Source organism: Puma concolor, chromosome B4 (genome assembly GCF_028749965.1).
Source record: "Puma concolor isolate L17-30 chromosome B4, mPumCon1.1.hap2, whole genome shotgun sequence".
Classification (NCBI taxonomy): Eukaryota; Metazoa; Chordata; class Mammalia; order Carnivora; family Felidae; genus Puma; species Puma concolor.
The window spans coordinates 22,452,762-22,477,886 of record NC_141673.1 but is presented as its reverse complement, the minus strand read 5'-3'; the positions used below and the strand labels follow the sequence as shown (position 1 = coordinate 22,477,886).

At 38.6% G+C, this 25,125-nt stretch overlaps 1 protein-coding gene and 1 long non-coding RNA gene across 14 annotated transcripts in view; both read right to left on the bottom strand.

The window, feature by feature from the left end:
- Positions 1-25,125, bottom strand: part of ANKS1B (ankyrin repeat and sterile alpha motif domain containing 1B) — a 1,105,230-nt gene that overhangs the window by 250,303 nt on the left and 829,802 nt on the right. The gene's annotated exons all lie outside the window — the stretch shown is intronic.
- LOC147578959 (uncharacterized) lies at positions 714-3,122 on the bottom strand. The gene is made up of 3 exons (XR_015253090.1): positions 2,586-3,122; positions 1,379-2,339; positions 714-1,131 (listed from the first exon to the last, which is right to left on the bottom strand). It is a non-coding gene; the product is annotated as an uncharacterized LOC147578959 (long non-coding RNA).

The window sequence follows — 25,125 nt, the reverse complement described above, 5'->3', positions numbered from 1 at the left end:
GAAATCACGACCCTGAGACAGAGTTGCATGCTCTGCTGAGCCAGTCAGTTGCCCTGTCAACATTCATCCAATATTAATCTCATTTTATTTTCCTGTAATTTGGTTATATTTTTGAACTATTGATTATGTCTACATTAATTATATAATGATATTCATCAATTTGTAAAAAAGATAACTACCTATAAGACACTTGCACAAATTCATTTTGTAATTTAAGGACTCAATTCAGAATGTTGAAATGCAGTCATATAAAAAGATAGTTTCAGTTCCTAGGAGCAAGAGGATTATGCTTGCCAGAAAGAGCCCTGTAGAGGTCTTTTACTTCCTCACTGGCTTGCTTAACTTAAATTCTTCAGGGACAACTTTTAGATGCACTCAAAGCAGGCCAGACTTCATTTTCAAATATTTGTGAAGTGAATGAGTAAAAAAAACCTAGAAAACACATACTGGCTCAGGAAAGGTGAGGGAAAATGATGATTTTCAGCTGTCCAAAATAGCCATCCTGGGACTTACGGTAGGTAAAGTAGGAATAACCCTAACCCTAACAATCATGCAGTCATCAATCCTAGGTACTGAGGCATATTTCACCAGAGGATTTTGGCAACAAAATTTTATTTTCCTAATTCTGGGCAGAAACCAAGAATAATTTATTAATTTATCAATCTGTTTATCATACATTTATTAAACATTTATTTCCTAAGAACTGTGCCAGATGTTGGGGGTGGGGGTAGATATTAAGAGCTTAAGCAAACAGGTTCCAAATTTGTAGATCTATAGATATTCGACCTGGGACACTGAATAACTTCTTTAAAATCATAGGACTAAAAATGTTAAATAAGTTACTGGGTGAAGAGGTTACATGACTTTACATTATTGAAGATTTCTATTCCTTGCTAACCTGTTTATTTAAAAAAATTTAAATGTTTATTTTTGAGAGGGAGACAAAGAGAGAGATGGAACATGAGTGGGTGAGGGGCAGAGAAGAGGGAGACACAGAATGTGAAGCAGGCTCCAGGCTCTGAGCTGTCAGCACAGAGCCTGACATGGGGCTCGAACTCAAAACCACAAGATTATGACCTGAGCTGAAGTCAGATACTTAACTGAATGAACCAACCAGGTGCACAAACTAACCTGTTTATTTTATTTTATTTTTTTTTAATTTTTGTTTTCAACATTTATTTATTTTTGGGACAGAGAGAGACAGAGCACGAACGGGGGAGCGGCAGAGAGAGAGGGAGACACAGAATCGTAAACAGGCTCCAGGCTCTGAGCCATCAGCCCAGAGCCTGACGCGGGGCTCGAACTCACGGACCGCGAGATCGTGACCTGGCTGAAGTCGGACGCTTAACCGACTGCGCCACCCAGGCGCCCCACTAACCTGTTTATTTTAATAAATTTCTCAGGATGGGTTTTATTAATGGCCTCAAAGAAATTAAGACTTCATTTTCAGGAAGAGCAACCCTATACTCACCAAAAAAGTGTAGCCAATACATTACTTTGCTAGGTATTTGTTATGAATGATCCTTGAGAAAATTCTGTATGAGGACACATGACACACCTGTTATGGCTATGCTGTTATTTTTCATTCTCAACTGAACAGATGAGTTTCTTAAGCAGAGTAGACCAACCATGGTTGATGGACCTTCCGTGATTTGCTGAAAGTGAATGTATAACCCAAGTAAAACCTTGTTAGAAGCCTCTTTGTTTAAACATTTGTATCTTAAATAAGGGGAAAAAATGGAAACGAAACAAGTTATAATTAATTTCACCACTGGTTTACAATATTGCTTTAGACAACATAATAGTGGGGCCAGAACACCCTCTCTCCTTGCTGGAATTGGGTCTGACCCTACAGAGTTGGCTGTAGGGTGGCAGGTACTTTCCCTGTTATTTGATCCTAACCACCAATGGAGTAATTCCAGCTCAATGCCCAGGAATCACTACTGAAGAGTCTCGCTTTCAGCTTGAAGGTTGAAAGAGGTGGGAGCAATATCTAAATACCATTTGGGCACTGAATTTGTTGGGATGTAAAGGATCTTCAGAACATGCTGACTAGTTTATTTGTGATAAAAACAATCAAATATGGTCTGGCCAAGAAAGGAATAGTTGGTAATATTTTGTTGCTGGTCTCCTAAGTAGGTTCAAGTTCCTCTGGTGAAATATTTTACATGAAGAGCAAATTAAAATTGAGATAATCTTCAGTCCGGACAAAGTATAGGAGTGAATACTCTATGGACTGCCTTTGGAATGATTAGGTTTTAGGTTATGGATTAGATTGAATCAACTCAGTATAGATTCTCTGTCACTTATATTCGAGAAACGTATTTACTGATGATAACCTGAGAGTATTTTCTTTTTTTTTTTTTTAATTTTTTTTTTCAACGTTTATTTATTTTTGGGACAGGGAGAGACAGAGCATGAATGGGGGAGGGTCAGAGAGAGAGGGAGACACAGAGTCGGAAACAGGCTCCAGGCTCTGAGCCATCAGCCCAGAGCCTGACACGGGGCTCGAACTCACGGACCGCAAGATCGTGACCTGGCTGAAGTCGGACGCTTAACCGACTGCGCCACCCAGGCGCCCCTACCTGAGAGTATTTTCATATATGGCAACATTTTGCAATATGGTTGTGAAACAAAGTGTTGACAAAACTTGCCTAAATGTAATCACAGTGAAAACATTATGTGTCATCTATCAACTGTGCCATTGTGCTGTTTTGTTTTGAGTGTTACAAGTGCTGGTAACAAACCAGCTTAGACCTTTACATTGAGGTTGTATGCTTTAATTTAACTTTCTATTGAGATTCAGTACTGTTGTAACTTTTCTGTTCAGTATAGGCTTCTTTAAGATGTGATCATCTTTTAAAATGTCTGTAAACATATTCAAAATTTATATATTATATATTTAAAATATAAGTATGCTTCTGATTTTAGTGTATCTGATACGGTTAAAAAATAGTAATTTAGTGGGCGCCTGAGTGACTCAGTTGGTTGGGCACCCAATTCTTGATTTCAGCTCAGATCATGATCCCAGGGTCCTGGGATTGAGCCCTGTATCAAGCTCTGTGCTGAGCATGGAGCCTGCTTAAGATTCTCTCTCTCTCTCTCTCTCTCTCTCTCAATCTCTCTCTGAGGGAGGCAAACCATAAGAGACTCTTTTTTAAAAAAATTTGTTTCACATTTATTTATTTTTGAGAGACAGAGAGAGACAGAGCATAAGTGGGGGAGGGGCAGAGAGAGAATGACACAGAATCTGAAGCAGGCTCCAGGCTCTGAGCTGTCAGCATAGAGCCTGACGTGGGCTTGAATTCACAAACCATGAGATCATGACCTGAGCTGAAGTCGGATGCTTAACCGACTGAGCCACCTAGGCACCCCTAAACCATAAGAGACTCTTATTTATTTTTTTTTTTAATTTTTTTTTTCAACATTTATTTATTTTTGGGACAGAGAGACAGAGCATGAATGGGGGAGGGGCAGAGAGAGAGGGAGACACAGAATCGGAAACAGGCTCCAGGCTCTGAGCCATCAGCCCAGAGCCTGACGCGGGGCTCGAACTCACGGACCGCGAGATCGTGACCTGGCTGAAGTCGGACGCTTAACCGACTGCGCCACCCAGGCGCCCCTATAAGAGACTCTTAAAGACAGAGAACAAACTGAGGGTTGCTGGAGGGGTGTTAGGTGGGGGGATGGGCTAAATGGGTGAAGGAGGGCACTTGTTGGGATGAACACTGGATGTTATATGTAAGTGATGAATCACTAAATTCTACTCCTGAAACCATTACTATACTGTATGTTAACAACTAACTTGGATTAAAAAAAAAAAAGATTCTTTCTCTCCCTCTGCCCCTCTCCCCGACTCACGCTCTCTCCCGGCTCTAAAATAAAATAAAAAAAGTAATTTAGAGTCACAGATGACTCCAAATAAGTCAATTAAAACTGTTCAACAACTGGAAAAAAGGATACAAGGCATTAGTGGGCAGCAATATTTGACAGCCGAGTCATCATAGTCATTGAGTACTTGGGAGAATCTAATGATACTCAAATTATCACAGCAAGCACTTAGAATAACTGCATCATGTGAAATCCCTGACAAAAGGGATGCTTTAAGCTGACATCATTCCGCACTTAAATATAACAAAAATACAACAATAAAGTGAAATAATAGCTTTGATATTTGGCTACAAGATCAAGGTACCTAAAACAAAACTACATATTTTCAAAATAGGGACTAAATATTTTCTCAGCTTGAGCTCTTTCTCCAAAAACTTTATCTGCATGACCTTTATATTAATGTCTAACTTTTTCTAACATAAAAGCCATTTTCACAAGTATCATGAGAACTGAGGGAAAAAAACTGAAACATTCAAATGACTCATTCTCAGCTATACCTGAAAGATTTTGCTAAAACTACGCTGAAGGGTTAAAATTCTTTTTCTTAAAATAGAACTTATAGAATTACAATATTCAAAAAGTAAGATTTGCCATCCTGGGTGGTACCATTGTGAAAAAGCAGAAAAAGAATTGAGAAAGAATTATCAAATTGAAAATTATTTTGCTGCTGATGTAATCAAACAAACATGCCTGGTATTTGTTATGGCTTAAAAGACTGTATTTTCTTTTTGAACATTTCTCAATCTTTTCTTTTTTTTTTTTTTCCATGGTGGTAAAATATACATAGTGTAAAGTTTTTTATTTTAATCATTTTTAGGAGTACAGTTCTGTGGCATTAAGCACATTCACATTGTTATATAACCATCACCATCATTCATCTCTAGAACTGTTATTCCTTCCTCCACTGAAACTCTGAAGCTACTAAGCACCAGATCCCTATTTCCCCCCACTCAGGGGGTCCCTGGCACCCCCATTCTATTTTCTGTTTCTATGAATTTGGCTACTCTGGGTACCTCATATAAATGGAACCATATATGCCCTCTTGTAACAGGCTTATTTCCTCTGCCATTTTATTAACACAAAAGTATTTTATCTATTATTAATTTTATCTAGTCAGAAACTTGAAATGTTGACAGCATTTTTGATTGAATGAATTACATTACAATTGACAAATACTGCTCAACTGTAAGTGCTTTACTAAAATATGGAATGTGATGTTTAAAATTAAAAACCTGATAAAACTATAACATTGGTCTGAATTGCAGTTCTTGTCATTTTTCCTTGTAATCAATGATTACCCTGAGCATCCATTAAATGAATTTGTATAAAATGTAGTACTTTTCCATCTACAGCAGAATTAATTGTTCATTATTATGATTCAGCACATAGCAGTTATATACTATCCTAGGTTTGTTTTTTTAAAAAAAGAATGAATGATATAAAGGTATATAGTGCAGAAAGTTTTATTGGGGTGAATTAGCAGGTTTGTTAGAACATGGTTTTATCCAAGTCTTGGAGATCGATAAAATATAGATCATTGCAGGAAAGTATAGGGAAACGGAGAGTGGAAGACAAAAAGTTGCTACCACATGCTACATGTCAGAGCTACAAAAACATAGGACTTAATACACTGTAATAATAGTGGCATAGTCAGTGAATATGAACAGGACACATAACTAACATCTACTGATACCTATGATGCCAGTAACTTTGTATAGGCTGCATTTAATCCTTAACGATAATTCTCTGAAGTATATAACATCTCTATTTTTTCAGTGTCTAAACTGAAGTTGTGAGATGTTAAGAAATTTGCCCAGGTTACAAAACTAGTGAGTATCAGAAAATTCCAAGTCCAGATGGTTCCAAAGCTCGTGTTTTTCCCATTACACCAAATTGTTAAAATGTGTTTTACTGACTCTGAAGGCTGTTTTTTTTTCTTTTTTTGGTCTTAAAAATACAATATCTGAAGGAAATGGGGAAATGTTGGTCAAAGGATACAATGTTGCACTTATGTAGGATGAATAAGCCTAGAGATTTAATTTTAATGTACAGAATGATGTCTATAGTTAAAAATACTTTATTTAATGTTGGAAATTTGCTAAGAGAGATGATGCTCTCATTACAGGCAAAAAATGGTAACTCTGTGAGGGGAAGATATGTTGGCTCAACTGTAGTATATGTATTTGTGTGTGTGTGTGTGTGTGTGTGTGTGTGTGTGTGTGTGTATAAAATCATGTTGTATGGTTTAAATACATATAATTTTTATCAAAAAATAAAAACTACAATATCAAAAACAATTTATATGCTAATCTTATTGCCACTAGAAATTTACAAAGCAATTGTTTTGAGACTAGAGTTCAAAGTACTTATCAAAAATAAGGAAATTAAATTCCAGAAGAACAGGAATCTTGTGAGCAATTTTCGCATTGTGGAGGCTGGCTTTCAGGTGATGGTAAGGAACACCGAAAGATTGTTTCTCATTTAGAGACTTCCTACAAGCATTGGCGATTTCTGGTAAAGTAAGGGTCTTCTTTCACAAGAAAATCAAACTGGAGGTACTGTATAGGCATAGTCAAATCATAGGGGTCAGAAGTATCACTACTTTCACCTCCCAGGAGAACTTTGAAATAAGGAAAATGAGATTGCCCAATAAGGGTGATATTTTATTATCAACCAAAATATAGCAGAGTAGAAAATAAAAAGTTTCATTAAAGAGATAAAATAGCTGTCATTGACTGCTCATATGAATATAACAAAATAAATAATGTATCAATCAAAAGTACATATGATAGATAGTTGCTCTTGTGGCACATTCTGACTTGGTATTATCAAACTTTAAAATTTCTCATAATTGGAAGAGCATGAAATCACTTGATACTGTTGTTTTAATTTATAGTTTTGTAATGACTAATGATGCTAAGCACATTTTCATACATTTATCATTTGAGTATTCTCTTCTGTGAACTGAAAGTTCATACATTATGCAAATGTCCACTCTATAATATCTAATCTTGTGGAAGTTTTCTAACAAATGTAAAAGTTTGTGTGCAGATTCTCTTGAACTTACTGCACAGAAAGTATGGCAGAGACAGAGACGCTTATGAAACTCATTTCCTTTTCTTCCCAGGCACATAGCTACACCCTACATTTCCCAGTTTCTTTTGTAGGTGTTCTGCCACATGACTGAATTCTAGAAAATGTAACGTGGACACAAATGGTACTATATTGAGTCCACAAAACTTCCCACATACAAATATCCATTTCCTTTTACCATTTGCCAGCTGATTGGAGGGGACCCATAGGCCTTAAGGAGGTCTTTATCTGCCTCTAATACGGTATTTAAAGAAAAACCTAACTAAGGAAATTGGTTGATTGAAAACATAGATTGAGAGAATGAGGAAAAAAAGAAAAACAAATGAGAATGGTATGATCCTTTGAAAAAAGAGAAGACAGAACTTTCTCCTTGTGTGTTTTGGAATTTTAGATTGTGAGCTTATAATTAGTTTTGAGCTCATCTGAAGTAATCCTATGTGTATCAGTCAGGAGCTGATCTGGAAACAAATCATTATGAATTAAATTGAGTAATGGATTTATTGGTGAAATTACACTTTGTACATTTGAGGAGCTGGTTAAGAAGTATAAGTCTAATGCTTTTGCATGTGATGTTGGACCTGAGGTCCAACATAGATAGGTCAGTGAGGCAGGCAATCAGGAAGGAGAACTACATTTGAAGTAGAATAGAGCAAGGACCAACAGGAATCCACAAGGTCAGATTAGAATCCATGAGGACAAATTGGAACTTGATACTATCTCTCACCATCTCCAACTTTAATGATGCTGGTGACTTGCAAAAGGTACACCCTTCACCATAGAGTTGTCCACACTTGACCCAGGACTCAGGGAAGCCAAAGAAGGAAATCCAGTGGGAACTGAAGAACTATGGGCCCAGGTGGCCTCAGCACCAATAGGATGAGCAACAACATGTGCAAATTGCCAACATTTGGAGTCTTATACTGACTTTCAGAGTGTAATGGCTGCTCCTTCATTTGTGCCTTTTATTTCTCAAGTTCATTCTCTTAGTGGTTGACTCCAATCCCAAAACACAAAAGGAAAGGAATTGCGAGAAATGTAGTTCCAATCTAGCTAGGTTGATTTGGTATAAAGCCACTATGCTATGCTACTTTAGTTGAATGTATGAGCCTTCAGAGGTGTTTTGTTTATTTCCCTTAGCACCTTGAGGCATTTCTGGCCTTAGATCAATTTTTATGTAAATTTTGTCAGCTTAGAACTTTCTAGATTAGTAAGTCAGATTTAAAAGGAAGTACTTGTTCATGGGTCTGGGTTCTCAAGTAAGACTGTAAATTCACCTACTCTGAACCCAGGCTGAGGAGACAAGACACCTTGTTACCTCCTTATGCCAACAGGCAGATTGTTTTTGGTCCATATTTATATTTTGTTTGTTTTTTAATGTTTATCTACTTATTTTGAGAGGGAGAGAGTGTGAGTGGGGAGGGGCAGAGAGAGGGAGAGAGAGAGTTCCAAGCAGGCTCCACACTATCAGCTCAGAGACTGACGTGGGGCTTGATCCCACGAACCATGAGATCATGACCTGAGCAGAAACCAAGAGTGAGTCAGATGCTTCACTGACTGAGCCATCCAGGTGCCCCCATATTTATATTTTCAGTAAAAGTGGAGTTCTTCTAGGGTCCAGACTATGTGGGTACTCAGTTCCAACTACCTACCTCAAAGGGACAGCAGGCCTTATCTCCTGACCCTCAGTGTAAACCTGTAGATTACCTAAAGGGCACTCCCCCCAGTACGCATAGAGTCAGATCTGGGCTTTATTGCTTTGATTTTGAGTTCTTTCCTGGACTCAGGCCTCTGCAGTGCATTAGAAATACATATATATTGGGGCACCTGGGTGGCTCTGTCAGTTGAGTGTCCAACTCTTGATTTTATGTCATGTCATGATTCCAGGGCCATGGGATCAAGCTCCACATTGGGCTCTGTGCTGAGCATGGAGACTGCTTAAGATTCTCTATCTCCCTCTGCCCCTCTCCCCTGCTCACACACACTCTCTCTCTCAAATAAAAAACATTAAAATATTTAAAAAGCCATATGTATTTGTTTTATATTATCTAGATTTTTAAAATATGTTTTTTTTTAGTAGATCTTTTCAGGCTAACTATTCTGCCATGTCCCCTGAACAGGAAATCTATTGTTTTGCAACCAAAAATTTAAACACAGAGGACTTTTTTTACAAGTAAAAGATGCTTTAAGCAAATTCATATTTACAGGAAAAAAATTTACAAATCTACAAACAGATCAATAAGGGGTTAATTTACATAGGATAAATCACAAAGGATTCACAGAGGACTACTTAAAATAGCTAGGATCTCATAAAGTATTTAGAGCATTAAGTAGAATGCGTATTGTATAAAGCTATCTGGCTTGTAGTTAAAGAAATGCTAGATGAATTCTTCTGTAAAACAGAAATCCTTTTTGTAATGTGAATGATCACCCTCTAATTTACAAGTTTGTAAGTTTGAGTCTTTGTGTTATCTGGGTCTTTTCATTTGGCTTTAATAATAGAGATCTCAAAAAAATCATTTATATAGAGAGTTCAGGTTCAATTCTCTTGAGCGTGTTTTTCTTATATTAACATCAAATAATCAAAACAACCTGCACATTTAAAGAGTGGAATCTTAAGGTACTTCAAATGTTTAACATATGCATTTCTATATAATTTCCCATGGGTTTTGCTATTAGAAATATGTTGAAGACATATTTTCCACATAATGATTGATTTCTCTTGATGTAATTTACTTAAACACATAGTAAAAAACATCTTGGCCAGTAACATAATTGCTATTTTACGGTTTTCAACATTATTTGTTGAATTATTAATCATGAGTACTAAATGTTACTACATTGTATGTACATGGATTTTCCTCACTATTTATTCTATTTATTGGAAAACCAGTACTATAAATGCTGAATAAAATGAAATTATTTTCCACTTTCATTTAAATTGAATATGATGATTGCAAAAAAAAAAAAAAATCTCGTTGTCTTCATTCTGCTTCTAGAGTTTTATTTTGATACATCATTAAGTATTTTAATAGGGTAGCATATGTAGTATACAAGTTCTAAGGAAAACAGGCAGCTAATTTTATACTACTGCTTATCTGGTTAAAAAGAATGTAGCTCTGGTTCTCCGGCTGGGCTGTACTTTGGAAATCATCAGCGGAGCTTTCAAAAATACTGATGCCTGGCTCCTGTTCTAAGGATTTTGATGTAATTGTTCTAGGGTGCAGCCTTGCATTAGGATTCTAATGTGTAGCCAGAGTTGAGAGCCACTAATAGAGTAATACCTCAATTACTCAAACCCACTTAATCAGAATTCTTAATGAACTGGCATTGAGGAAAGGGAATGCTAGACTGGGTTGCAGAACTGAATTCTTTTTTAAAAGAGAGGGAAAGTCACTTTAAAATTTCATATCAGACATTTATTCTAAAATCTGCTTTTGAGAATGCTCTGAAGCAAGGTTCCATATATTCCAAACTCCTGCACTTACAATGCTAGGCAAAGATAGTGCTATAGAACATTGACCTTGATGTACTACTACCATTATAGATAACAAAGATTCAATTTTGGTTTAATCTACTTATTGTGTTGTTGACTCATATATATGGGTATAAAATGAGTACATTGAACAGATGTGATTCATGGTTGTAATCCCACAAGGCAATTTTTCTCCCCAACTATTACTTTAAACCTTTTTTTTTTTTTCAGTGGGGCTAGTTGCTACCTGCTGCTGATAAAAACTTGGGCAGTCTTACTTGCTCTCAGGTTAAGAAGCAATACTGTGATCACCTTAGATAGGAAAACGCAATTTCATTTTACGTCATGAATGTTCATTCCATGTAACAATAAAAAACCCCAATCTTGATTTAAAGTTGAGACTTCTCCCCTTTCCACCTTGGACCAATGCAAGGGGGAGCCTCTAGTCAGGGGAGGTGAATGTAGCTGGTATCTTCTCTCTTTCCTTCACTCTCAGGACTTATTTACACTTTACATTTTAGCAATATTGAAAGCTTAGTGTTCTCTCAATACCCCACACTGTTTTATACGTCTGTACAGCTAATTGTTCATTCCACCTGGATTACACATCTCTTCCTTGTTCACCTTGGAGACTCTTATTTGACCCTCAACAGCAGCTTGGACATCTCTCCAGCTTTAATTCCCTCCTTATTCAGCTTTATTATTAGTAGCCAAGGAGATAGTAAGAAAGAAGTCAGAAATAATACAGTGGAATCTACTAGAGAATTATCTGAAGGCTTCTATGTGCTGATCAGTCAGAAGTCCTTAGATATCAAGTATCAAAACGCTTTAGTTTCCAGATGAGCAACCTAGGGAGGTTTCACGGCTGCTTAGGGGACTGCAGGTTCAGGGCTCTTTTCAAGCATGTTACACTGCTTTCTCCAATTGAGTGGAAATATTCCATTAAATTAAAGAGGTTTTCAACTCTGTGGATGCAAAATTTATGCCAAAGAACCATGATTCACTCCTGTGGGGCGGTAGACTGAGTTGCAGCATGACGCAAAACACAGAGACATGGGATCAGACAGGCCTGTGTCTGTACTTCCCACAGTGGCCTTAGGCAATTTCTTTAACTTCCCTTGAGCCACAGTTTCCCCATATGCAAAGCAGAAACTTAACACTCATCTTTCTTCCTGAAAGGGGACTGTTAGAAATGAATATGATTATATAAGAGATGTACTTTACTGTATAATCTCCAAGATGCTTTTAATATGTCAATTGCTATAATTATTGCTATAGCCACTCTACAGTATATATACATCAAAAGATTTATTTTGCAGAATAATCAAGGAATAAGTTGTTAATCCCCTTTTCAGAAGTAATGAAGAAAAATCTAGACACAGTTTAGTTTAAAATTTTTTTTCAAACAAAACAAAACAAAACAAAACAAAAAAGAAACAGACCTGCAAATACAGAGAACAAATTGGTGGATGCTAGAGGGGAGCGGGTGGGAAGATGGGCAAAATGAATGAAGGGGAGTGGGCAATATAGGCTTGCAGTTATGAAATGAATGTAATGGGGAAGAAAGGTACAGCATAGGGAATATAGTCAAAGGTATTATAATAGCGATGTATGATGATACATAGAAGCTACACTTGAGCACAGCATAATGTTTAGAATTGTCAAATTGCTACGTTGTACATCTGAAACGAATGTAACATTGTGTGTCAACTACACTACAATTAAAAAAAATTTTTATGGTTCAAAATGATGTCCAGTGTCATTTGCAATACTTACCCTTATCTAAGTGGATTACTTAAATAATTAATAAATGATTAATATATGTAAAGGAATTAGAAGGGCAATTTGCATATAATAGAAGTTTGATAAACATTTGCTATTGTTTTTTATATCCTCATACTTTTTTAATTTTTCCTTCCATTGTGAAAGTTGAACATAATTTTCTAGACTCTGAATTTCATTCTCTATTGCTTGAGATAACAAAGATATGGGTGGCTGAAATGCAAGCATTATTTTTGCTACTGGGAAGAACAAGGTGTTGCTTTAGGGAGTAAATGTATTTGGCAAACATTGTTTATGACGACTGCTATAGCTTCAAAAGACAATGTGGTTTTTGAATGTACATATGTATTATACATTTTTCCCATGTAGCTTCTCTTATAAAAGTCCTGAGGCATTCTATGGCCATTATTCTGTTTATGGATTCAGAGGCCAGGGAGATGATGACACCGAAGTTCAGAGAGAAAATTTTGTCATTAAATTGAAAATTATAAGCTTTCTCTTACTGAATTATTTCCATCTTGAATTTCAGAATATGGTCACTTATGAAGATTATTATACTTAAATAAAAAGAATTGTTGGATGAGGAAGACAATAATCATATCTGTACAAAAGGAAAACAGAATTTAAATCCGATACAAAAATTTACATATATTCTCCAAATTGCTTACTATGTAAGGCAGCTCAGAAGTAGGTAAATAGCTCCCTGTTCATGGTCAGGACAGCAACTTTTGTATGATATACAGGTGTTTCGATATGAACTTCAATTGTTTTTTAAAGAAAGAACAATTAGAAGAGGTGCAGCTTTGGGATTTTTATAACTCTTTTAACAAACACTAAATGAAATTTTATCTTTAAAAGAGACTGTGGGTACCTGTGATTGCAACCAAGTTCATTAAAATAAAAATTTTCATGCAGCAGACAGAAAACAGTGTAAAGAAATCAGAGAAAATCCAAACTGGGAGTTATACTTACTGTCTGTGCTCAATTAATCAAGTCTACTTGCAAATATGCATAATTATTTTTTAATGAAAAAGAAATTAAGCATTTTGCTGGCTTAACCAATGGTAGGTAATTATACTACAAATGACATTAAAGTAAGCCGCTGTGTACTAATTCATGCTGCTTCTCTACTGAGGTGGGATTATCCAAATTGAAAAATAAAACCCCTATTTCCCTAGCAAGGTACAGATAGTACAAGACAGAAATCTGCTGTTGACATGGGAAATAGCCAGTAAAACCACCTTTTCTTTTCATGTGCTCCCATCTTGAGCCACAGGCTGTGTATTAAATAAAGTACTCAACTTCGTTTCCACTGGGGAAGGGCATTACCACCCACTTGATCCCAGGGGAGAAGAGGGGGCGGTGATCATGTAGAGCAAGTGGCCAGGACTGGTTACCTAGGCAGGAAGGTAAATTGCTCATGGTTTGGAACCCAGTTTCCTTTCTCCCCAGGGACTCCTTCAACAACACAATCCACAGAGAAGTACATGCCAGGGTAAGTGGTGGGGAAGGCAATTATTCTACAGCAGGTAGAGTAAGAAAACATGGAGCAGAGGAAAGCTTTTCAACAGAAAACTAGCAAGATGCAAGAAGGTTATTCTTTGAATCTTTGGCAAGAACCCCAGAAACGTGAGGTGTACTTATGTCTAACTGAAGTTCTGAGAGAAGGCAACTTTAAATATGATGTAGTGAAGTTGAAAAGATTAACTATAGGGATGCTGGGGTTTTCTGGAAAGAGACTTGGATGCAGCTAGACCTGGCTTGATTCTGGCTCTACCACCTTCTAGATGTACAGATGCCCCTTGGTGTCCCCTTCCCTCTGAAGTAAAATGGAAATGATAATACTTATCTCCCTGGATGGTTCTGAAGAAACAGCCATCTGAGATGTGTGAAAGCTTTGTCAATATAAAGCATCATTAAAATGTTTCTGGAAATAATGGGAATTTATCCTGACTTCCTGCTTCAGGGGACAGTCAAGGAACTGAAAGTTGTTCCCAGTTCTTATGTTTTTTTCCTTCAGTCTCAAATGGAGGGGCTTTTCTCTGGGTTAATATGACTGGCTTGCTCCTGTTTTGTGAGGTTGGGTGACTGTGGTTGTCAGCCTGGGCATACTCCAAAGACACCACGTCATGTCTGTGACTGTGGTCACCATGCAGGCAGCCTTCTCAGCTCCACCACGTCCTCTGCCCTTGCCCTTGGGCAGGCTCCAGGAGAAGCTGGTGCAACCTAGTGTTGTCTCATGCTGCTCTGCCCATGATGCTGGTGGGCAGCTGGTGCTTCCACATGTCCCGTTTCTGATGCTCTATTTCTGGTCCTTCAAGTGCATTGGGTCAACAGCTCACTGCCCTCCTTTTCTCCCCTACCTACGCTGGCATTCTCTCCCAGCTTCTTCTGAGGAAGGAATTAAATTCCTATCTCAGCATTCAACCTAGCTACAGCTTTCTCCCAACTGAGCAGAATCCTCCTTTCTGCCTTCTAGTTCTGTAAACCTCGTCCAGGAAAACATTCTTAACCCTTGTCCTGCCCTAGGCTTGTTTTAAGGTCCATATTGTATGTGTTCATATGCAGACCTTGAACATGGCACTTTCTGCACAGTGTTGTACTTTCTCCCTTCCCACCATGTGAGCTCTTCAAAGGGAGGTCCTTTGGTGTGACTCTTAACTCACTGGTGTCTCTCCAGGACTTAGCATAGTGCTTGATGGTAAAAGGCTATGAAATGGGCTGATCACACTCTCTCTCCTCTGCCAACTCTCACTGACTCACAGTCATACGTATGCAAAGAAGGGTCATTTTCAGGCCATGATGTAACCAAGATAAACATTTCTTTCCAGCTTTCTGGCTTGTCTCTTTCTGTATCCCTCTAACCTAGATCACTCATATGTCTGCAAGAAGGGCCAAGGAGAGAACAAAATCAGTAGGACAAAAGTGCCACAAAATCAGCCACAAATTAAAGTCTTCCTTCTTTGTTTTTCCATTTCTCTTCTGTTCTGACTTCCAAAAGGAATTTCAAGATTTTTCTCTTTTTCTGGTGCTCTTAGTCTAAAATAGTCTCTACATGGATAAGGGATTTGAATAATTATTAAAGTTTGATGGGGTTATAGGGAAAGTTTGGAAATCATTTCATAACTTTTAGAAATATTCCAAGTCAAACTAATTAGAGAAATTTACTTTTCTTCTGCATCATTTACTCAGAAATTCAGGGCTTGAGGATTTTTCATTCAATCCATATTATTGACAGATAGGATTAGACTTTTCCAGGGTACCCACAGTTTTCTGAGAGTGGTTTTTTTAGCTCCATGGCAGATGCTGGGCAAAATTCATTTCAATTTTCTCTCCCTTGCCTGCTTGCCCTTACAGAGGCTGGAAATACTTTCTCAGTCTCCTTAAAGTTGGACATTGACACAGGCACAGTCTGGCCATTGGGGTGTAAACCCAAGTCTGCTGGAAAGTTTCTGGAAAAGAGTTTGATTTCCTGATAAAAGGGAACACATATGTCTATCATTTCTCCCTTTCTCTTCCCCCATCTGTGTGTGCAGGTGTAATGCCTGGAGCTGCTGTTGCCACCTTGCAATCATGAGGTGAAAAACCAGGAAAGCATGAGAACAAAGCACCATCACACTAAGGAAAGCAGAGCAAAAAGACAGAAAGGACTTGACAAGTGTCCACTTCCAGGCCTCTTACTGATTGGCGCAATACATATCAGAATTATTTAAACCGCTACAGGTCAGGTTTCAGTTACTTGAAGCTGAAAACATTCCTGACTGATTCAAGCCACAAATAAGAACATTACCGTAATAATGAAACTGAGCTTGGTTGCCTATGGAAAGCAAAACATAGTTACCAAACTGAATCTTAAATATTTCTCTTTATGCCCACAATCAGGTATGCCCCTCTCTGTATCTGGCTCCAATTCCTTTAAAGCCCATATTTCTATGGCCCAGCAATATGGTGGAGGGGAAGAGGTCATGTACCATCTGTCATTGGGATCATGATTTACAGTTGACTGAGGACAGTCTCCATTTAACGTAGGCTCTATTGCAACTTGTAGTTCCTTTAACAAATTCTGGGTCATAACATTTAAAACAGATACCATAGCTACTACTTCAAGAATGTTATTGAATTCATTTCCTAAGGCTGCTATACAAATTACCACTAACGTGGTGGCTTAAAATCGATGTTTATTATCTCACAGTTCTGGAGGCCAGAAGTCTGAAATCAAGGTCTCAGCGAGCCATTCTCCCTTGGAGGTCTGTAGGGGGGAAAATTGTTCTTTTCCTCTCCAGCTTCTGGTGGCTCCGGGTGTTCCCCGGCTTGTGGCAGCATCTCTGCCTCATCTTCACGTGGTTTCTTCCTCTGTATCTTCTCTTTTGTCTGTGTCTTTACTTCTTCTTATAAGGAAACTTATTTGATTAGAACCCACTCAGATAATTCAGGATTGTCTTTACCTTCAATAACATCCACAAAGACTCTTTTTCCAATTCGCAGGCTCTAGGTGGATGTATCTTTTGGGGGGGCCACAATTCAACCTACTAGAATTATCTTCCTCCCTGCTCTAAAAGTATTCCTTTGTCTTGCTTTTCTTTGATGGGTCTCTTTAGCTTTGAATTTTTCTAACCCATGTGAAAAATGTTTATGATTTAAATCTTGGATTAGAATTTAAGGTTGTCTCTTGAAATATGTGTAGCATTTCATATTTTATGAGACCGAGGACTCAGGACAATTTGATATTTTAAAGTAAAGAATTATATTCATTATTGCATTCTAGACTTTATTTCTCATGTTAGGTACAAAATAGATGGCCTAAGATAGGTAGGTACATCATGGCAGTAAAGTATTTGCCAGAATTAATATCACCCAGGCAAAACATTTCTTGTGATTTATTAACCACAATCTTTAACATAGACTGGATTACCATTATTATTTTTAGGGCATGAATTGCTTTCTACTTAGATCTGTGGTTTTTAACCTTGCTTATACATTATAATCACTCAGGGACCTTTAAAAATATATATATGTAGGTCCTACTTCAACCAGTTAAATACAAATATCGGGGATGAGCCTAGCAATTCACAGCATTTAAAAGCCCCCAAAGTGATTCCTATGCATAGGGAAGATTAAAAACTGACCTAGATTCTTGTTAATGGTTGCATTCTTCAACACCATTTATTTAATCAAGTAATCATTATGCACTTTCTAACGCATAAGTCTTTGTGGAAAATATAAGGATATAGAAGACATGTTTCTTATCTGTAGGTTTACAGTTAAGTAGTCATGGTGTATGATATTTTAATGTAATGTGCCATTTATACTCCAGGGTCTAGGGGCCAAATGTCTATAGAGAATGTATCTCCTCGTCACTTTACAAAACTCAAATTCATTACTAAGGTAACTTGTATCATTATTGCTTTAACTCCCCTGCACATACACAGATGCCTAGTAATAATCAGCCCAAGAAAAGACTCCTATCCTTGACTGTCATCAGCTGTAACTTCTACAAAGTCAGAGCTTTTAATGTATGTTAGATTCCCTTCCACAGAGTAGAAATCAATATAAACTTAAAAAAAATCAGTATTGGTAGTGATTCCTATCAGTAGGAAAAACTTCAGAAGTAAAGTTGTGTATGCCCTAGGGAAATGCTAAGGACTGGAAATTCTCCCAGCTTCCAGTCACTTGGAAAGAACCTTGGGGTGCTGAGTCCACACTGGCGAGCATGAAAGGGAATGGCAGTGTGGGATGAGGACAGGGACTGGCAGCCCATTAGCAACTGCTTTGTAGGAACTCACGTTAGACACTGGTGCTGTTGCTGCCCATTTAGGCATTCACAGACACCTCACAAACAGGTCACCAGAACTGTGCCGTCACACAAAGCAGCAACAGGAAGAGAGAAGCTGTTTGTCAGGAAGGCCCTGAGCATAGGCAGAGACCAGAGTAGATCTGGAGTCTACACCTGTGGGTCAGTTTTCAGGAAAGAACTGGACAGTGTAATCTAAAGAGTCATGGAGTCATGTAGGTGTGAGGTCTTGTTGATGAAACTGGGAAGAAGGAGTGGAGCTGGAGAATAAGATATTAAGCCAGATACTAAAAAAAAATACTGATGAGATAGGAATCAGGTCGTGTTTATTCATTCATACATTAATCAAATATTTATTGAGCATCTTCTGTGTGTTGGGGATGCAGAGGTGAATATATGTTCTAGTGATGGAAATGGGCCATTAGCAAATAGAAAAATGACTCAGGGCTATAAAAACAGACAGACAAACAAACAAACATTCTGGATAATGTGAAAAAAAACTGATGGAGAATGGGGAGATACTAGTTTGAATGATCAAAGAAGGCACTGATCCTAGGAGGTGACATTTGAGCTGAGATGATGCAGAAGGAGGAAGAAGATGTACATAAAGCGTCCAGGCAGAGGGAACGGCAACAGTAATGGCCCTGAGGTGAGAACACATTTGGAGTTTGCAAAGAATCAGACGATATCTAACTAGTCTGGAATCAGAGCACGGGCATGTCAGGAAGAAGTGGAAAAAGCAACTGGGTTTGATGATGAGCAAGTGGCTGGGCTTCTAGAAAGGTCAGGCTGCAGGTCTTTCTGTTCTGGTCTGAAAGGGACTGAAGTCCCTCTGGGAAAGCTACTTAGGGCTGTCCTGATACAGACAGCGTGTCACCGTGACAGCAGCAATCCTATCCTCCTGGCTGTAATGAGGTACCACGTTGGTTTTGCAGTTGCCTTGCTTGGAATATTCCAATCACACAGGACCTGCACCTCCATTCCCTAAGGGTGGTTTTGATAGTTTCACTACACGCACAGTGATTTTAAAGCAGGAGATACATGAGGAATTGCAGCAGCATAAGTCAGTGATGTCAATCCGTGACAAGTATCATGACCGAAAAAGTCAGATTCCTGAAGTGACTTTATTTATACTGCCACATCCTGACAGAACCTGAGGTCTTTCTTGGTAAATGAACACAATATCATCTCATATCTATGGAAATGAAAAAGAATATGAGACTTTTTTCCTAAGAAAAGAAAAATATTAACTCAGGACCTAACTCTGTTTTATTGACTTTGCACTCTTCCCACAATGCCTTGCTTATATCATATTTCACTGATTTTAAGACGCACGCTTTTCCCTCCTTTTGCCATCTCTGAACTGGTAATGCATCTTACAATCAGTGGTGCCTCCTAATTGCTGTGACATGACTGTCATCACCTGTGCAGGCAGACTCAGTCATAGCTATTCACATTGTCAATTGAGTCCACTTGCACTGTTATAACTACACATGGTGAGAACAGTTAGCATTTAAGCTGTGTTAAAAAAGGTTACACTACATTTTGGGATTAACATGAACATTTATATGGTACTTAGAAAGGTACAAGTGGGGAAGAAAGATTTGTGATATTTGTGAAGCAAATATCTTCACTGGAGAAGAGATATAATTACATACTTTATTTAAATGCAGCAACCCTGTGCATTAGGGAACTGAAGAAAGGAAGATATCCATAAATAATACATGAAGTCATATTATGCTTTGTTACTGTGCTGCATGAAGAAAATCACCTATTATGTGCCAAGGAACCCAACAGTCAGGAGAAACTGGCAAAATCCTCTAATTGAAAGAAACGTCAAAGCCATACAAGGTTACTACAGAGTTGTGTGTTGGATGGAATCACCATAAGGCACTGAGTCTTAGTTCAATTTTTCGTATTAATTTTCTTTCTTAGGGACACATAAAATAATCGTGTATCTCATAATAAAAGGCTTTTTAGATTATTTAGAAGACAGCAGATGTTTTTATGTTCAGATGACTAGTGCTGTGCAAACACTAGATCCCACTTACCTCATTGAGTTCAAAGTGTCCCTGCAGCCCATTTACAAATTAGCAGAGATCTGTCTACTTGAAAACTTGTAACTCACCATTGTGTCTCACATCTATGGTAGACTGAACAAAACATTCTCAGGGCAACTTGATAGCCTTGGTTAGTAAGCTGAATTTACTGAAAAGCATCTAAGTACTTAGGTAGATGTGGGGCATAGACAGATGACTGTGAAATAAATGGTCTTAATGAAAGATAACTTTACTAAGGCAATCATTTAAAATTTAATATAAGAAGGCCATTGTGTTTTAATGTCTGATTTTGAAAAGTCAGGGCTAAAGGCCCTGAAGTTCTTTTTGCCTAATGGTGCTCTCAGATCAGTGTGAGAAGGCAGATTGGGAGGAGAGTCAGCTGGACAGCTAGGAAACAATTCACAGCCCTGCTGTGGGCAGGTTGTCAATCACTGTGTGTGAAGTCTGTGCTGTTTTTGTTTTTGGTTTTTTTTTTTTTTTTTGTGTGTGTGTGTTTTTAGAGTCCACAGCCATTCTCTTATTTCTACTCAAGGATACCATCTTTTTTTTAAATTTTTTTTTCAACGTTTTTTATTTATTTTTGGGACAGAGAGAGACAGCATGAACGGGGGAGGGGCAGAGAGAGAGGGAGACACAGAATCGGAAACAGGCTCCAGGCTCCGAGCCATCAGCCCAGAGCCTGATGCGGGGCTCGAACTCACGGACCGCAAGATCGTGACCTGGCTGAAGTCGGACGCTTAACCAACTGCGCCACCCAGGCGCCCCAAGGATACCATCTTAAAGACGTAGTCAAGTTCCTTGACAAATAGCAGGTCAATAGCTGAGGATGTGCCGCCTGGTGTGTGGTAGTGGGGAAAGGGCACAGTCCGCTGCCCAGAACTCCAGGCCTAGTGTTTGTTGCAATAGCATGTTCTAAAGAGAGAAAACTTCTGCATGAAAGCGCGGCCTCATGTAGGGGGCAGAGTGCAGACATGAGTTTTGGCCACACCTAGATTTTTCTTAGGCATATATCATACATATATATTCCAAATGCAAAGAAGAGCTGAAGTGTAACATACTCCTATAAATAAATAAATATATGTATAATTTATATATTTAAATATATTTTATATAACTATAAAATTGCTTCTGGACATTCTACTTGGAATGTGTGGTAGGTAGTTCAAACTTACCATGCTTGACAGAGCTCTTGATTTCTCCTCCCAAATACTCCCAGTCTTGGGAAATAGCTCGGGCCAAGGACCTTTGGCTTATCCTCAATTCTTCTCATTTATTTTACAGTCAATGTCTAATGCACCAGCTCTGTCTCCATTGTACATTCTGATTTGTTGTCCTCACCGCAACTTTGGCGCAAGGAACCATCATCTTGCTTCTGCTGTTGGCAGAGTCTCTGAGCTAGATTTTCACTCTCCCTTTGCTGAAACCCCCTGACCCTGGGTCTGTCCTTCCCACGGAAGTGAAATAAGCCTTTAAAACATAAACCAAAACATGTCACACTCTCTTACTCTGAACCCCTCTGAAGGCTTCTACCTGCACTTCAAATACAATTCAATCCTTCTAGATGACCCACATGGCCAGGTCCTCCTTGGCATCGTTTCCTACCAGGCTTTCCCTGTGCTCATGCTATTATAGCCCCACTGGCTTCCTTACTGGTCCTCAGGCTAAACATCATCCTGCCTCAGGGTATTTGCATTTGCTGTTCTCTCCATCTGGAATGCTGATCTTTTGCATGGCTTATTCCCACATTTCATTCAGATCTCTGCCAAAATGACACCTCCTTGAAGATTTCTGAGTAGCCTCTTTAAGATCTAGTCACTTTCTGTTCTCTTATCCTGCTTTATGTTTCTCCATGATATGTGCTGCAAATGGTTGCCTCTCCTAGGCCCCCCACAATCAAGTAGGTGAAGTTTGGACTCTGACAACTTTGCTTCCTGTGGCTCCTTCTGTCTCTTTTTTTTCCCCACTCTTCCCTTGGAAGCAATGTGGTCTGTGAATATTTTTAAGTACCTTCTTTCTGAAGGGCATTGGGGGTAGATACATAGCTGAGCCTACAGGTCCTCAAAGAGTTTGGTGTCTGGCAGGGATGGGGGCGATAAGGATGAACCCAAATAAATAAGAGGGCTATTACCAGGTTAAGTGGCTTACCCCAGAGGAAATAAGGAACTAGAACTTGAATTTTGGTCCATCTAAGTCTGAGTCTAGCCTTTTCCACTCTGCCATCCACGCCCGCTTTCCCTCTGATACTTCCAGATATTTCTAAGTTTGCTCTAAAGCTCTCTCCTCCCCTTCTACAAAGCACCAAATCCTGCACTTCTTGGTGAAGTTATATGTTAGCTGATGATTTGGTCACAGTAGTTCAGTAAGTGAGACAGTAAGTGAGAATGACTATAGATTTGGTTCTCTTAGCTGACGTTTGTGTTGTAACTTGTTCTTCACTGCTGCAGCCAGTCTCAGGGAGACATGAGGGAGGGATGATCTCTTTACTTTTGGAGGATACTGTGGAGGAAAGGATACGACCTGGGGTCTGCTTACTTACTTTGAGTCTTTCCATCTTGTCCTGCCTGTCTATGCTTTCAAGGACCAATGCATGAAGTAGGTTGGGCAAAGGCTTTTCTTTAGTACAATTTCTGAAGGAGAGTGGGCAATTCCATTTTGGCATTTGGGAGGTGGTAAAAGAGGAACCTCACCCTCTCTGTTCTCTCTCTTCCTCTGTATCTGTGTGCACAGCGTATATAGTGGTGATATGAGATCATTTATGGCAGCGTACCTGAAAAATTGCACCCATGTTCATTTTGAGCATGGCCTCCATGAGGAAGAAAGGGAGCTACCTCAGGCAGCCATCATGACTAACGTTGTTGGAATATTGCTCTTTAAGGCTGAGAACACAAGGGAAAAGATTGTGAGTGTTCATTCTGTGTTAGATGTATCTCTGTTTCAAGATGAGCATAGTCTGGCTCCTGTCAGGGCACAAGACACTTGTGAATGTAAAATAGAAAGGACTGGTGGCTTTTTCATCAAAATTCAACCAGTGCTTTTCTTGCTACTTCATCTGAGTCAGATGAGGCTGTTGTGACAAATTATCATAGAGTGGATGGCATAAACAACAGAAATGTATTTCTTGCCGAAGATCAGAGCACAGCATGGTGGGGTTCTGGTGAGGGCCCTCTTCTGGGTTGCAGACTACCAGCTTCTTGTGTGACATCTTATAACGGCTCTAATTCCATTTATGAGGGCTTCACTCTCATGACCTAATGATCTCCCAAAGCTTCTACCTCCAAATGCTTTGGGATTAAGGTTTCAACATATAAATTTAGAGAGGGGAGGACTCAAACGTTCAGTTCACTGCAATCTGTTAAATGGGAGTGACAATAGTGTGCATCTCATAGGATGAAAATGGGATGAAATGTGTCAGCATATGTTAGTGGTTAGAACCTTGCTTCATGCATAAGCATCCTTAGGTCAGTTGGCAAATAATTATATGCCACCTACGGTGTGCTAGGCATTGTTCAAGGAGCTAGGGATAGAGGAGTAAACAAAATACATCTATGCCCTGATGGAGCTCATGGCGGTTAACAATCATGATAACAAAGACAGAGCCAGGATGAAAATCTTGCTGTTGAATCTAGCACCAGAGCCCACTGTCTCCTCCATGACTCCATAGAACCTCTTATTCACTGATAGAGAGACAAGGTGAATGAGAAATTTATGATGTTGTGTGAACCAAGAGCCGGGACCTCAGGAATAAAGCCATAGATGTGTGTCTGGCAGCCATCAACTTGAAGGTGCCAGCTGAAGTCTTTGCATAGGTGATATTGTCCAAGAGCCTAGCATTGAAAAAGAGGAGATCTGAGGACAAAACTTGTCAATCTTGAGTAAGACTGACATTTCATAAAGGGGAAGACGGAGGAGAAGGTACTAAACTTTTACTATTATACTATTGTTATTATTGCTCTTACTCTTGTGTCTGTCTGGAGGAGTCAACTAACTTAAGGAACCACATTCAATTAAAAAAATTTTGTTGTTGGACCCCTGGGTGGCTCAGTTGGTTAAGCATCCGACTCTTGATTTTGGCTCAGGTCATGGTTGCACGAACTGTGAGATTGAGCCCCGCGTCAGGGTCTGCTCTGACAGAGTGGAGTCTGCTTGGGATTCTCTCTCTCCCTGCCTCTCTCTGCCCCTCCTCCACCCACATTCTCTCTCTCTCTCTCAAAATAAATAAATAAACTTAAAATAAATTTGTTGGTAAGGTAATCATAGGACTGACATTCCATCACATTTGCCGTGTTCTATTGGTTAGAAGCAAGTCAAGCTTGTTCTTGACAGAATACCTGCACTCAAGGGGAAGATGATTATACAAGGATGAAGCTTCGTAGGAACCACTCCAGGGTGTGTTCATAAGTTCATAATTTTATTTGGTTGTCTATCTTTTATTACTGAATTTGAGAGTTATTTATACATTCTAGAGGCATGTTTTTAAATTAAATATATAATTTTCTCCCTCCTCCACAATACTTGTTGCATATCCACTCTGAGCAAAGAGTTGATGTGCAACAAATATTTGAGCAGTGACATGAGAATGATTTTCCATTAGACAAATACATTAGCATTTAATTTTCTAAAATAATTTAGTGTAATGGCCAATTAATTCACCAATTTTGAGCTTTTTATAGATCTAGCAAATCCATTATTATACAGTGTATTTATCATCTGAGTTATTATCCCTTACTTATTAAATGTTGGGGGGGGGGTTCTGTCTCCAAGTTTTCCATACATTTAAGCACTCTATCCATTTTTTTCCCTGTGGGTTCCCACACTTTACACCACTAATCATTTTAGATTTTCTGAGGTGGTTTTGATTTCATGTATTCTGATTGGAGGCTTAGAAACAATGATAAGACAATCCATACTTCTAAAATTCTCTTTTCTCAATTTTGTAAATTTCTATTTTGTGATGGGTTTATTGTACTAATAATCTCAATTTTTGTCCTGATTGCATCCAAGCCATTTACTATGTGCATTTTCAGTTCAACCTCCCA